At 34.8% G+C, this 16379-nt stretch overlaps 1 protein-coding gene across 2 annotated transcripts in view; it reads right to left on the bottom strand.

Annotated features, from left to right (window-relative positions):
• The window catches only part of LOC150101803 (uncharacterized), a 113042-nt gene extending 98760 nt beyond the window's left edge, over positions 1-14282 (bottom strand). Inside the window, exon 1 of one of the 2 annotated variants that reach the window (XM_090400334.1) lies at positions 14242-14282. The gene's annotated coding sequence lies outside the window, so the exon portion shown is untranslated. Of the gene's footprint in view, positions 1-3032; positions 3161-14241 lie in introns of those variants that run through there. The other variant, XM_090400332.1, reaches the window with a different exon arrangement.
• Between the last annotated feature and the right edge of the window lie 2097 nt (positions 14283-16379).

Raw genomic sequence — 16379 nt, 5'->3', positions numbered from 1 at the left:
ATTCAAGATAAGGAACAGCATAACTCATTATCATTATTGAAATATGTAAATATTGACACGTAATGAATTGAACTTAGAGGAAAAACGAACTCGGACAGTGAATAATCGCTAATATTTTTCTTGAAACAGTATAAACAAACAAAAACCAGAATTATACGTCTTATATAAATAAATAAATAAAGATTTTGATTGCAATATCGTCATTCTAAATTAGCATGACACCTGCGAGTTTTATCCTTATAAGGACTGGCTTAAAGTGGAGAAACAAGAACGCTTTTCATCTTCCCCGTTATCTGTAGAGGACAGTGTAGGGTTAGGGTGTTATTGAGCTATTAAAGCTCTGATCATGGCAGGAGAGCAACAGCAATAGCCGAGCCTCAGTTAGAACTTCATTGACTACAGCATTGCCATCCATTACTCTCCAAGGGTATTAATCACCGCATCTCACGGTCGATTCCTATGAGTTTCTTAAAGTTCTTATAAGAACTTTGCGATGAACTGAGTCCTTGACTCTTTATCCCGTCATCTGAATGAAGAAAATCTGTGTGGATGGGTGTTATTGAGCTAAAAGCTCTAGTCATGGCTGGGTAATGGCAATAGCCGAGCCTCAGTTAAAACTTCATTGGCTACAGCATTGCCATTTGTTACCCTGGAAGTCCTAAAAAGGACCTCTGATCTCCTATGAGTTTTTAAATTCTTGTTATACGCCATTGTTTAGTATATAAAATGGTGTATGAAATTATTGCTATTAACAATACTAATAATATAGATTATTATTAAGGGTTTGTTATTAAAATTTTCATTAATTAAACATAAAAGGTTATTTTATTAATTAATAATGATTATTTATTATTAATAATTCAAATTTCTTAAAAGAGTCCGCGCGGTTAGCCTAGTGGCTATGCACTTCGCAATCATATGCCTGGTGAAGGAGTGTCCTAGATTCGATTCCCGTCGATGACGTGAACAAGCGATAAGAAAAATAATGATTACTTTAAGGATCTTTCTCAGCCATAGCCAAGTTAGCCGGGCTTGGACAGCAGTTTTTTCCCCTCAGTTTATCTGGTTTTTCATCCCACAAGCAGGCAAACCGGCCTCGTGAACACACATACGGATTACAGTCATGAATATCGCCCTTAGGGGGATGCAGCAGAGGAGTGGCGAACCGGCTGCATTAATTCGTCAATAATCCCTCATTTGGAGGCGACTCGACCCCTCTCAAGGGACAGATGAGAAAGATAAGAGGAAGAGAGATGTTTCTTTAACATTGTTGACTACATAAATTCTTAATTCCTTCTACAAATGACAAGAACAATAACGATTATTTTAAGTATTTCCACTGTTCAGAAGCATTTGATGTCTGAAAACTCAATGCTTATCGTTTATAACTCCTTAGTAAAGTGTCACAACGGGAATATGTCTTAACATAAGAAAACTCTAGCATACTGCGTTGTAATTGAATTAACAGTAGTTTCTGATCTAAGAATTAAACAGGCAGCTCTTTAAACATAACAAAATTTTCTTAACATTCCTAATAATGCAATTCATCAGCCTAGACTATTTATCGGTTACCGAGAGGGTCTTTTAAGTCAAGACAGAGGTCGCTACTATTGGTTGCATGGTCACACATGCAAAACTAACCCTGAAAGATTCAGCGCTATGAAATATGCTTGTGGAGAGAAGCGAAATTAAATGAGCAGAGCGCATTGAAAACAAGCGCTAGTCTCTAAGGTGTTTCTAATCTTCATATTTTCCTTTCTGTTTCTTTAATTTGGTAAGGTTATATGCGAATAAAGAAAAAATAGATGCATAGTAATGAGACAACATACCACGCAACCTCCAGGCAACGATGCATAAACAACAAAAAACAACACTGTACACACACACACACACACACACACACACACACACACACACACACACACACACACACACACACACACACACACACACACACACACCTCTAAAAGCAATTAATATGTTGTAGTCATTTGTTTATTCCAGACCACTCTTTTCCTCCTCTGTGTTAATAAGACTAAATCGATAAATATAAAACTATTCTTAGGATTTTAATAAAGAGTTGTGCAGGTTTGCGGGACAAATTCAGTTTATGTTAAAAATAATTAAAAAACATCACGAAGGTTAAAAATCACTTTTCCTTAATTAAATAATGCTATGTTGGATTTTTGTACATCACCTATTATTATTTTTGTATCTTTTAGTTTTTTTTTTACTAATTACGTAATTTGAAAAAACACCTTTTTATACTATAAATATGATATATATTACAGTCAGCGTGTTAAGATTATTACGCTTCCATCAAACTATGGAGAATGTATTAGCTTTCGTTCACTATTCAGATTTACTTAATTTCATGCACAAAAGTACTTCTAAAAGCAGATGATGTAATCTCTGAATATGAAAAGTTTGATTTTGATGTCGTCTTTTACCGGGGATGCAAAATGATCTAACATAACTAGGAAATATGTCAAATAATTGCGAGACATGTACCGGAAAATCAGTAGTTAGAATCGTTATTAATATCCTGCACCAAAATATATTTCACTTCAATTTTAATTTAAATCATCAGCCACATTTATAAATAAACAAACGTGGAGACAGAAAATAATGCCTGGAATGATATTCAACTTGATTTTTATACGGTTATGGGCTGTTTCCCCCCCCCCTCCCGCCAAACTCGATTTAAAGAATTTTACTTTCTCCTTTCATGGCATTTTTTAGCTGATTAAGAAACAGTGATTGACAACAAAGCGAAAGAATATTAAACTACGATATTATTAATGTTGTCTGTTAAGGTACATGCATCGCTCTCAAAAAGATGGGGTTGGGAAAATATTTGGGTTTCAGTAACTGCACAGTTATGTTTACATATTTGAAAACGTTTCAAATCTTAGCACTTCGTATATTAGCCTTAAACGAACAATATAATGCAAATTAAAACTAAATCAATGGAGGGAATTTTGAATATGGCTAAAATTATAGTTATAACAGGAGAATATGAAAGTACTCACCTTCAAGTCTCTGATATGTCACACGGACGTACTGATATAGAATACTTCCCGGGATTTGCGTTCTTATTCCTGGAGAGTTAACAGGTGTTTGCCTAAACTTTGTTAGAAATGCAATCACAGTGGTCGACACTTCTTTCGTAATTAGATCACTCAAACTAAAAGCGGATACCCTACGCGTTGATCAGAGACCCACTCCATATCAGGTTAATATTCAATGGAAGACGCCAGCGTTCACTGTGCGTCTGACAGCGTTCGGACACGCATTTTCAATGACCATTGTATTTACAATCACCTGGCAACAGCCCTCGCTAAGCTGCGATTTGAACTAATCAGTCGATATGACGCATGCGCCAAACTAAACACGCGCAGTTAAGCAAATCCTTAGCAAAATTCGCGTGAGTAAAGACAACGTGCAGGTGGATCTGATGTTTGTAAATGGGGCGGAATTTTCCCAAAACGATTATTACGTGGACCGCGCACGCGGAAGTGGAACTCCTCGAGAATTACCGATGAACACTCAGCTAAAAAAAGTTACACACACACACTGCCTGTAAATTAGACGCAAAGTTTCTAATAAATCACTTATAATTCTTTTATTTTGGAAGTTCTTATTCGGATGACACTGATCTCTGTGTTTAATAAAATCAGTTTTAATTGCAATTTTATATAATATAATATCCTATGGCTAGTGCTTACTTCATGTTCAGACAAACCAGACTTCTCGGACTTACGGAAACCTATGTAATCTTGATGTTCTGATATTCTCACATCAGCAGAACGTGTCGTGTATGTCCATCCATAATGATATAGATCGCATACACCAAGCTCTTGTTAGAATACCTTCAGATATAATACCAAAATATAATTTTTGGTTAACAGAATGTTGGACAGTGGAAAGTTTGTTTAGAGATATGCAACGAATATTAAGCCTGAATTTCTTGTGTATGCTCACAATCCTGTCAGAAAACTGTTTGATTTAAGTGATAGAAACCCTTCATTATTTAGATGGATTCATTTTTCATGTTCTTGCCGTTCTTTTCTCTTTTCGCAGAGATTAAAGTCTTCTGTTCTCGAATAACAATTCTCATCATTAGGAGAAATGAATACAATAGAAATTTCTCTCCTTTTGGTGATCACGTCCTATTAGCCGGAATCCTGTTTACAGTCAAATCCCTAAACTGAATAATTTATTAGATACTGTTATTCATAGGAGCAAGCTCTCATAAATGAGTTCAACTTTACTTCTAGTCTCCTTTGAAGTGTTGATACTGAGTGCATTTTCTGGCTTGTTATACAGAGTGTAAAGCATCTCAGCTCGAATTAACTAGTGGGTGGATTCATTTGGCGCTGATAATCAATAGATGGATTTCGTCTCTTGCTGTCAGTCCACGACAGTGTCCAATTTATCTAGTATTTAGCATATTCAGGTTAATTTAATATTCATGTATATAGATTTACTACCCTTTTGTACGATTTGTATACAGATTAGAGAATGATGCGTGAGTCATTGAGAGAGAGAGAGAGAGAGAGAGAGAGAGAACAGAAATAAGCATAAGTGAAATAAAAACGAGATGGGCAGAGACGGAAAAGGAAAAAAACGACATATATATATATATATATATATATATATATATATATATATATATATATATATATATATATATATATATATATATATATATATATATATATATATATATATATATATACTGTATATATATATATATATATATATATATTTATATATATATATATATATGTAGAAAGTATTTTACCTTGGGTATAATAAATGTTAAGAATACCAAGCAATTTTTTAAACCTGGTTTTACTCCATTTCCCAAGTAAGCAAACAGACAAATAAGTCAAGTTTGCGCCTGCAAGTGATGCAAGTCTAGCTGATCCTACAGGTAGTGCAAGACCAAGGCAACTCGTGGTAAAGGTGGCATGAGCTCTGATCACTAATCTTTATATTTACCCTTAATGCCAAAACACATCTCCAAGAAGGAGATGCATGATGTTTTGTATTAAAGGCAAGAGGCCACTACCCAGACCGGTTTCGACCTTTATTGAGGTCGAATGGGAGTTCATGCCTTTCATCATTGGCCTCTTTAGATTTAAAAAAGTTGCGCTGAGAGTCAGCTTGATAGTGAGAGAGGAGGAGAAAAGATAGAGTGGATAGTAGTAGATAGTTAAAAGAGGCCTCAGTCGATCTACTTGGCCTGACTTAAATGTCAGCACCAAGCAGATCTCCGACATTATCTCCCTCCATCCGTTCTTTTCAGCTTTCCCCGGTCAGTCACCTCTTCAGGTGTCTGCCCGAGGAAAGTGGGAAAAAACAAATGAAAGAAGCACCACATGAAAAAGAGGAACTAGTAAATAACATTAAAAATTACATATAACAATTTGTAAGAAACTAGGTAAATTCTGAAATTTCAACCTGAATGACCAGTTTAATACCGAGAAGAGCGGGGGCAGAGCCTGGCCTGGGTGATGCAGCCCACAAGGAGCTGCACCGCCTCGGTGTAAGCCTTCGCAGCCCAGGTTCTCAGGATACCCCCTCCTGTGTGGAATAGACATAGACCTTTTTTACAACAAAATTCTAATTTGAAAGAGGACAAAAAGAAGAAAAAACAAACCAGAATTTTTTTTTTTTCCCTCTGGCAGATCGATACTAGAAGTCGACTGACTTATTAGGCGAGGTTTAAATCCTCCTGCTGTCTATTGTTGTGGGTTTTAATGATGAGATCTGCTAATTTGTCTCCACGGACGTGGTTTAGCATGTAGAGGCCTCTGTGCAGTGCTAGTCCCACGTCGTCCTCTGCATCGATAAGACCAATGATCTTTTCAGGAGCGATTTCATCTATATTATCGACAAACGTCGTTCCATTCTGCACTGACGACTCTTGGCCCGTTTTGTCCCGTGAGTATCAGTTGAATGTCTCCGAATGTTTCTATTGCTTTTCGTAGTCTCGCCGCCTCCTCGGGGAAATCTTTTAAGAGATGCAATATAGGTGCATTGGCCTTTGCATTAGGGAACTTTGTGGGTTCTGAAGTTGACTTTATATTTCCAACTTGTGCTGGACTTCCTTGTTTCGATTTTTTAATATTTACTTCTTCAGGGCTGGCTGGCCTCTTTTGTGTGGTTTCTGCATTGTTGATTTCCATATCTACTGCCTCCGTGTCCTCGTCTATTGTGACTGCAGTGATAGTTCCGTTTTGTTGGTGGTGCTGGTTATTTTCGGTTGCTACGTCTGTAGTGGCGGTTTGATCGGTGGCCAGTTCCTCCTGCCCTTCATCTCTCCTGGTTGCAGGCTTCTCCACTGGTGTACTTGGCAGTTAAATAAAAATCTCTGGAGGAGATATAAATGTAGAAAGTATCTCCAGAGATTTTTATTTAATAAGGTTAAAACACCTTATGGCAACTTGTTCTGGTAAAATACTTATGAGCTCTGTATTACTAAATCTTGGTATTTCTAGCCTAGCTCCCACTGATGAGACCTCAATAAAGGTCGAAACCGGTCTGGGTAGTGGCCTCTTGCCTTTAATACAAAACATCATGCATCTCCTTCTTGGAGATGTGTTTTGGCATTAAGGGTAAATATAAAGATTAGTGATCAGAGCTCATGCCACCTTTACCACGAGTTGCCTTGGTCTTGCACTACCTGTAGGATCAGCTAGACTTGCATTACATGCAGGCGCAAACTTGACTTATTTGCCTGTTTGCTTACTTGGGAAATGGAGTAAAACCAGGTTTAAAAAATTGCTTGGTATTCTTAACATATATAAAATAATGGAAGACAGTTCAAGAGATTGAATGAATAAGAAAAATAGACAGGAAAGGGAAATTAAAAAAAATAATAAAAATCCCAAGGAAAAATTATAAATAGATGGATAATTAGAGAGATGAAAGGACAGAGAGAGAGAGAGAGAGAGGTGCGGTTCATCCTTGGTTTTTAAGCATTGAACAACCAAGGATGAATTATTTTTATTAGTACTCTTTCCCATTTAATATACAGTGTGTGTATGTGTGTGTGTGTACGGCGCGCGAGCGATATTAAATAATAAATGGCTGATCTATTGGCAATGCAATCCCATTTGAGAGCCACGATTTCTTCTACAGTGCTGTGGCAGATAGCATCGTGGCAATTTACCTGCAACACAACCAGACAGGTGAACTTCACAATTGATAAATGTCTCTCTTCCGCCTTAACTAACAGGACCCATTTCTATTTAAACAGTTTATGACAATCTTCTTTCCTGTGCGAGTACTGATAAGGGAGTTTTCTTTTATTTGTGTGCGGATATGTGTGTAGAACTCCACCAAACTTCCACTTCCTTGTGCGATCTCCAAGATTGGATTTATGTCCGCAGGCCACGTTATCGGTAACAAGTTTTGCTTTTATCAGACCAATTTCTTGTCTGCTTCTTTCATGCGTTCTGTCCTCTGTCATCGATGAAAAGTGCCCGAGTTGAAGCTTTTGGTCACGTTGTGCACTGATTGCAGAAATTCATTAACTTTCGGAAGTATTAATTGGAGTCAGCACTTTATAATGGATGATTAGAGCGTTGCACTTTGTTACCCTTTTTGTTCTTTTTTCTTTCTTTTTCTTTTTCTACTTTCCTGTTTCTTTCCTCTATTTTAATTCAATTCAGAGAGATTGCTTTTAATTCATGTTATTATAATATACAACGAAATAAGAGTAAATCGTCAACTATCAGAAACTCTGAGAATTTGAAAACGTGTTCTAATCTCCCAATGTTAATTGTATTTGGCTGAATAGAGTATTATTTTTATAATGCAACGTGATGTTCGTGATGCATAATACCAGTGATAGGTACCAGCCTCGAACATTACAAAAAAAAAGGATTTAATTCCTGGCGCGAACCGTATTGTTGTACACAGCATTTTAGTTTTATTGATTTAAATGCTCCTGCATCATTGAACTATATTTATCATTCTGTTTTATGCATTCAAGAAGTTTTATGCAACCTACTGGACTCTTTTACAACCTTAGAGTAGGCCTGCTTGAAATGCAGAGAAGTTGTACAGAGACGTCTGTTTTACAGGGTACAAAATGTTTCTAATTATAGAATAATAAAAAAACAAACATCGCACTGAGATACAGTATCTAAAAGTATAATTTATTTTCTTCTGCCATTATGATTCTAATGACTAGGATTTAGTTGTTGATTTTTTCTTTGAATGCTTAATTCGTTATCATAGTTTTATTGTAGTTCTTTCGCCGAGAACAACAATACCAAGTAAATGCCATATTCTTCATTTGTTAAGGTTGTTTTTGAAAACAGTCGTCTGGGACGGATATACTCGTAGGTCTGTTTTTTATTTATTTATTTTTCTTATTCTGAAATTGCATTTTCTTTTTTCAGTTCGATATTTCTGTAAACATTTTTTTTTCTATGTTGAAATGTATCTCAATACTTCAAACAGCAATTATAATTCCGATATTCTGATAATTATATTAAAAACACACACTTAATGACCTTACAATGTTAATTTTATAATTGTAAACAGGTGTGAAATGTGGAAATATAAAATAGATTTGAATTTAGCATGACAAAAGAAGTTAAAATTTTTTCACTAATAGGAAAACGAACTGCATTTAGCATATTTATTCTCGGTTAAGATGTATATGTGTGCGCTATAAACAAGCTACAGCACGATAAAACTGATATACTACCTATTTGTTAAACTCAATTGTAAGTTTTTTTAATCAATTATAAAGATAAGTGTTTATTAAAATCGATTACAAATATATATATAAATATATATATAAAATCAGCTAACGCCTTTTTATTCCCGTATACGGGGAGTAGACGAGGCCATTTAGCCCTATCTAACTTTTGGAGACTGAGTGGGCAGTTCAATCTCCACTGGTACCAATCAGAGATAGATGGCCCAAGGCTATCACTAATTAAGCGGTACACAGTGAAGAGAGAGACGGCTCAAATGTGCCGCCATCTCGTGGTCCCTAAACCTACAACATACTTAATGTCTGAAATAATGTGGGTTCTACGGTCGATTTTCTTGAGTTTACGGGACGTAAAACCCGAGTTTCCGGGAGGAAAAACCCGCTTGCCTATGCCAGAGATCGACTAACTCGGGAACCGGTCGAAAAAAGGCTTAGAAAAATTTCCTCTAGCTTTTCCTAGAGCTACACAGGCTCTCTCTCTCTCTCTCTCTCTCTCTCTCTCTCTCTCTCTATATATATATATATATATATATATATAGATATAGATATTTTTTTTTTTTTTTTTTTTTTATTGTAAACATAACAATCTTATATACAGGATTAACCGGTTTTTGGTTTTCTCTGCAGTCAGACAGAGAGGTTACATGCTCATACTCTTGTTGAGGTATGTTACATCGAAGTCACTTATAAGGCTAATTACATTTTTTTTTTTTTTTTTTAAATAAATTAAAGCCATTAAGAGTTATTTTAACATGATAACATAAGATCTTGTTTTAACATAAGAACATAAATGTGGAAGAACATAGAAGTTACTATTGCACAATATTATCTATTAACATGAGAGTGCCAGCTGATTAATTTTCGCACTGTTAAGCACAACAATCCTTCTTTCTTCCCCCTTTCTTTTTTTTTGGGGGGGGGGGTAAAGGTGTCACTTCTATGCTGGAAAGTGGATTATAATGCAGTCGCCCTGCTCAGCCAGGAGTTGATTCCGTGGATTCCATTCTTGGTGGAAAAGATCTAATGTGTTGTTTTGCCTATGGTGGTGATGTTCGTGTAGGATCCGACATCTCACCTTTTGTTGGAAGGCTGCAGTGAGTTGGTCAGTTGCCTCTCTCTGTGAAGTTGCTGTGCTGTCTGGTCTTGTATGTCTGAGGTAGAAGTTGTATATTACCGCTTTTGCGGTGATGAAAAGGTAATTGCAGAATGAATGGTTATTTGGCTCCACATGGACGAGATTGAAATATTCCTCTTCTGTATGAAGATTACCACAGGTAAGAGCTGCCGTTTTCCGAGTCAAACTGATTAATTTAGTGTTGACTGGGCATTCCAAGTAGACATGCCGGACCGTTCCTAATTGGTAGCAGAAGAGGCAGTTATCTGAGACGTTTGAGTTAAATTTTCGTAATTTAGTAGGAGTAGGTAATATATTATGCCACATTCTCCACTGAATATCTGCGTCAGGTTTGATGGCTCTTGTGCGATATGGTAGATCCCATTGAAATAGTGTTTGATCAGATGATGCAGGATTTTCCATCAAAGTGCTTTGGTTTGACTGTTGTGTTAGGGTGCTGTAGATCTTGTTGGTGTTGCTGGGTGTAAGTTTCTCCCATGAGTTATTGGTTTTTATCAGAAAGATAGGCGCCAAAACTTCTGAGTTTGGAGGAATAAGCCCCACTTCTGTTATGCTATCAGGCATAGCGGCTTGAAAAGCGGCCTTTACGGTGTCTATCTGCTCAGACTCATTCCCATATTCCAGGTTTTCGAGCGAATTTGGAAAGCGCCAGGTGAGGCTTGGAGAAAGAATGTCACCCAAGATCCTCACGTTTCGCCAGCTCCATGGAGGAAAGAAAAATTCTTTCTGAGTGATCGGGCTTCTTACCATCGTGTTGTGAAAGATGGGTTCCATGAGGATTTCAGGTAGGGATGCTGTCTTCACTGTGTGCTGGAGGTTTAGCTTCTTCCATCGTCGAAGGGCGTCTTTGTAGAAGTTTGTTAAATTTACAGGCACTTGAGCTGTGGTCATTCTTAAGGTGGTGGAGAGAGAGAGACCTCTAGTGGCAGAAGTGAAAATATACTCAGTGGTGCACTTGTGTGATATTTCCTGTTGTAGGGCATTTATGAGAAATCGAGCGCGGAACGTTGTTATCCTGTTGTCAATGGAGACCAACTTTTGTCCTCCATCTTTGAGATAACTAAAATTCTACATTTTTAAATTAAGCTTTAGCTTTTTTTCAAAATACATAACCTTATTCGTGGCAAAGTAGAATATAAGGGGATGCAGCAAACCGACCTGTCGTCGGGCCAAAAAGTTCCTTTTCATTGGAATGCAAAATTTCCCTTCCTTGTTGAACGGAACTAACAATAACCATTTAAGAATACGCCAAAGTAACTAAAGCCTGTATGTTATTTAGATAGTTTTCCTGTCGTGCGGAAATAAAAACTGGATATCCTAGATGAAAAGCCCCCCATTTCCACCCCCATCTTTACTTGAATACACTTATAAATGTTCCTCTCGAGTATTTAAATCTAATCCAGGTCTTTCCAAACAAACGCTGTTGTTCTTCTACTTTGTTTCACCTACTTTTCTTTTAAGAGTGGGGAGATAAAAACGAGTGCTTAAATTATTTTAGAATTTTAAGTACAATTAATTAACTTGTTTTTCGTTGCTCAATTATTTTTCGTTTGGATATTTTAATAGGTTATGTTTTGGTCATTGTAGTTGTACGCACTTTGTATATGACTTTTCTCTGTGAATTATCACGTATATTGAAGAAGTCGTAATAGCATGTACAAGCAGATAAATGCGTTTAGTAATTCCATCCCTCTCTCTTTCTCTTCTTCTTTTCCATCGCACCATCATGTCACGACTACTCTGCTACGTAAGTCAGATATCCTCTTTGTTGACTGAGATTCTGTAAATGTTAAAAACATACCTCGTTTATTTAACCACGAACCACTACTAATCGCCGATAATTTTATTTCAGGAAAGAAAATGCTAAAAAAATTGGAGGAACTATTGAAACTAGTAAAAGCACGAAGTGGTTTTCGATTTGTATCATCGCATTAAAGTTACAAAAGTATGTTGGTGAGGAATCGGCGAAAGTGCAAATTTTATTTTATTCATTCGCATGATGATATAACGGCCGTGAGGCTTTTTTACGGGGAAGTACGGCAGCATCTCAATCCCCCCCCCCCCCCCCCCAATTTTATCCGGGATCGGGACCGGCATAAGCTGACGAATCAGGCCTATGGCTGGGTCTTAAGTATTCCTGACTGTAATCGGTGAGTGTTCACCTTTAACTCTCAATCGTAGATAGTTCACTTCCGCTTCGACCAAAATGTCTGCAAAGGATAACATCCTTCCTGATTGGTCTTCACTTTGAATGAAAAACAGGCCCCTTTTAGAAATTTATACCTTCTATTTTATTTACTGCCTACGAGGAAGATTTTAAGCCAGCGAAACACCTTCCTTGTGTGACTGAATTAGCAATTTAAAAATAAAATCTTTGTATTCATTACACGAATTCTACAGCAGTAAAAGGCAACAATAGAAACAATAGATGCATGAAAGCATGTATCACTCATGATATGTTTACAAAATGGACGCGCACATGCATTTTTCCATATGCCAAAAGTAATATTATGAAAGAAATGACCATCCCCAAAACATCTGGAATGTTCCCGGTCAGTCAGTTAATCTTGAATTTTTGGTAGTAGATATTGAACTCAAAATCGCATTTCTTTTTTTCATCCAGTACATCATTCTTGCAAACCATGCATCAGAAAATGACGGATGCTGCAATTTTAAAACATATACCATGTGCAAAAACATTATCGTAGCTTACCAAAGAAAAATGATGGTTTGTTTACGAGGAAGTTTGTTTTGACACCGTTAAAACTATACGAATGCAATAAAAAGTAACTATCAACAATATACATGCAGAGTAATTCATAGTTACTTCCTTTCACACTATTCTTAAATGCGTCATCGATCGCTATAAAAAAAAATGAATTGTCTCAAATTCACAGTGTTGTACAGCAGGCTGGATTTAATGGAACTTTCTACTCGAAGGGGTATGAAATAGTTCTTATAAATTACTGTAAGTTTCTACATTGCTTTTAAGCGTTTTTTTTATTATTATTCTGTTATTTAGTAAATAGCGATCTCATTTAGCTCGACTAACAAACACACAAAAGTGGTTTAAGTCACACTGATGGAGTGACTTCGCTAGAAAAGATTTCTGACATGTTGAGTGCTCTACGAGATCATTAATAATTAAAATAAAACTATAAAAATGATCTCTGAAACCGACCCTAACTTAGAACATTGCAATGACAAGGAAGTTAAGAGATGTAGTATTTTTTTAAAGAAAAAATAACAAAAAAGAAAAGAAAATCAATCAAAGCTAACGATATAAGCTCCATCAGTTCTCCCATAATTACTGACGTAAAAAATGTAAACTTAAAATTAAACCACCCGAATTGCAATACAGTTATATAAAACAATATTCTACATAACAATGAACCATAGTACTTAACAGAGCAGTATACGATTTCTTAGTTGATATCAAATTCAGATAAAGTTATTTTCACTGCCCACTAGATGGCGATACTTACAGCGTATATATATTTTCACCTGATTAATAAGTAAAAAGAAGTAGAAATTTAAAATTACTCTTAAAATCTATTAAAACAAGTACAAACTAAAGGATTTTGTATAATAAAACGACATTTAAATTGTTTTAAATATAATTTTCAATAACTAGTCAGTCACATAATAATAATAATAATAATAATAATAATAATAATAATAATTGTGTTTTGTAACAGTTTACATGTTATTTCTGTCATTTTATATATCACATTAAGAATATTTGCATGCCATATTAATTAAATGTTGAGAAAAATAATTCATTTTGACTATTATAAATTGCATTTAAGGACATCCGGTCTTTATTTCTATTTTTATTTATTTTTTATAAAAAGCGAATAAAATAAATAATATATTTATTTTCATTCATTTCCATTGAAATAAAGATTAAACAAATAATTTTAGAATTAAAGATTAAACAAATAAAACAACGTATTTATTTGAGCCAGAATGTTCAATATATATTATTTTGACTATATTAATTCTCAAATCTATTCATTTTAGAATTGATACAGCCAGTTTAGTATTATATTAATGATAGCAAAATGGTAATGATATATTTATAAACGATGTCCTTTTGGAAGAAATGCAAGTTTTTAATTTAAAATAAATAAATAAAATATTGAGCTATACTGTGATATTTGCTGTTATCAGAAAACAAAGAATTTTATACTGGTTAACGCAATGTTTATTCTAAACGATTATTATCGAGAAATTATGAGTAATAATGCACAGTGTCGTAGATTACGATTGCCATCATCCTTTTAATTTGGCTCTTGAGAATGCATTCATTTCATTGTACCCTAATAGAACAGAATATAAAAGGCTTCAGGGAGTTACTTACCTCTAGTACCTCTAAATATCAAAATTCCTTGTGGAGTATAATGGTACAGTAGTTATTACTTATACCGGTACATTATTTATTATAGATAACGAGCAACTCCAGTTTGTTTACATCAAACCTATACTACTTAGCATAAATCGTCTGCTTTTTATGTTCAGAAATATGTGTCGCCATCTTGTGTTGAAATTTTTATTACAATTTAGTAAACTATAATTATTTATATTCAATACGTAAAATATGGAAAATTATTGTTGGCTAGTGAATTTAATTCCTCATTTTTTTAATATCAGTCGTTTATTTGACTTTTATTTAGAAGTTACTGAAAAATCACTTAATTTATTAATAATTTGTGTTCTTAAATAAAGATATATGCACTATACACTGACTTTTATAATTGGATGTTCCCCAATTCATTGAGTAATTCACTAATAAATCTTAACTTGAAATAATTTCATGATTCATAAATAAAAATGCATAAATAAAAATAAATAACATAATGTAATGTGTAAAAATAATTTCTCTGTTTTATAAAGGATATAAACGGTATGTGAACGACATGTTTGTCATTTGCCCAGGAACGACAGATGAATTAATTGTTTTTTTGTTTTTTTTTAAAGAATATCTTAACAGAATACACCCAAATATAAAATTTACTTCGGAAATAGAATAAAAAAAATGAAGAGGAAAAAAGTTTAACCTTTTCCGTTTACAGAAAATCGACAACAGGAAGATTTCTTAATGCAGCCTCACACAACCACCCCTCACAAAAAAAAAAAAAAAAAAAAAAAACCAGGAGCCTATCAAATCTGGTGTTCTTGTGGCCTTTGTTACGTGGGCCAGACGGGAAGATCAGGAGAAATCCGTATGGCAGAACATAAAAAAAGACGTAGAAAAAGAAGAGAACACAAATCGGGTCTAGCTTTCCACACAACTTCCACTGACCATAAAGTACTTTGGGAAAAAACAATCATTTCTTATATTGATAAAAACTGTTTCACAGGGAAATTCAAGCAAGCGGCAAAAATGCATAGAATTTCTACCCAGTTCAACAAAAACCAAGGTTTGATATTACACTAAGTGTGGTCGGCAGTCATAAAAAATCTAACTTCCTCAGATCTCGGACATAACACACGTGAAGCACAGAACGTGACAACAAATAACAATGTTCCAACAAACATTCAGTAACGAAGGTTTCAATTTTTTCAATGTTATAGTTAGAAACATCTAATGGACTAGGAATTTAATCTTTGTTGGTTGCGTTTAACTTTTTTAAATGTTTTTTTATACGCCAATGCCCCTGATGATGTAAGTAATACGACTTACGAAACTTATTGGGTTTTCACGTATCCTGTTTGTATTTAATAAGATTTAATAAACATAATAGCTAATATTTCTTTATACTTATATAGAGATACCTTTTTTTATATTTATATAGATATCTATATATTTTATATATATTTACATTTATATAACGTTTAATTTATATTTATTTATATTTCAACTGCTCGCTGTAATCGGTGAGTTAATTAAGCATAGAAAAGAGTAAAAATATTTACTCTTTTTACTTTTTTTTTATTTATTTCAACTTCTTGAATGATTTAAAACGCATAGAATATATTAATCCAAATTTACAGTACGCTTCTGAGTGAATTAATTAGCATATGATGACACAACGGCCGTGAGACCCATCTATGTAGTACGGCACCATCTTATGAAATCATCACGAAACTACTGGTTATCATGTATTTTTGTCTATTGATTGCGTATGCTCTCCTGGACAAAAAAACTCTGGTTCCGGAAAAAAAAAATCTTTCATCCCCTTATGAAACCGGCTAACTGACCATTTGATTGAAAACTCCTGATGAAGGGTCCTCTTCAAACTTAGGTCCTACCAATCAAACGGCTCATCTATACCAGCTGAGCTGCGATGGCAAAATCTCTGGTTTCCGACCACTAGATTGAACAGTAAGGAATAACATGTTTTCAGTCGAGTTCCTTTTAAGTTGCGAAATCATTCGAAGAATCTTGTTTAAGTCATTCTGCACCTGAATGACCTAAACAAGAATGATTTCTCGCAATTGGGGAAATACTTTTTCGAAAGTTGAACATTTCATTTATTTGTTATTACAATGTCGGAA

Source organism: Typopeltis vanoorti, chromosome 11, assembly GCF_054136105.1.
Source record: "Typopeltis vanoorti isolate ZY-2024b chromosome 11, IOZ_Tvanoo_1.0, whole genome shotgun sequence".
In the NCBI taxonomy this organism is placed as follows: domain Eukaryota; kingdom Metazoa; phylum Arthropoda; class Arachnida; order Uropygi; family Thelyphonidae; genus Typopeltis; species Typopeltis vanoorti.
The sequence above is the reverse complement of the archived record's forward strand: the minus strand, read 5'-3'. Positions and strand labels throughout refer to the sequence as shown.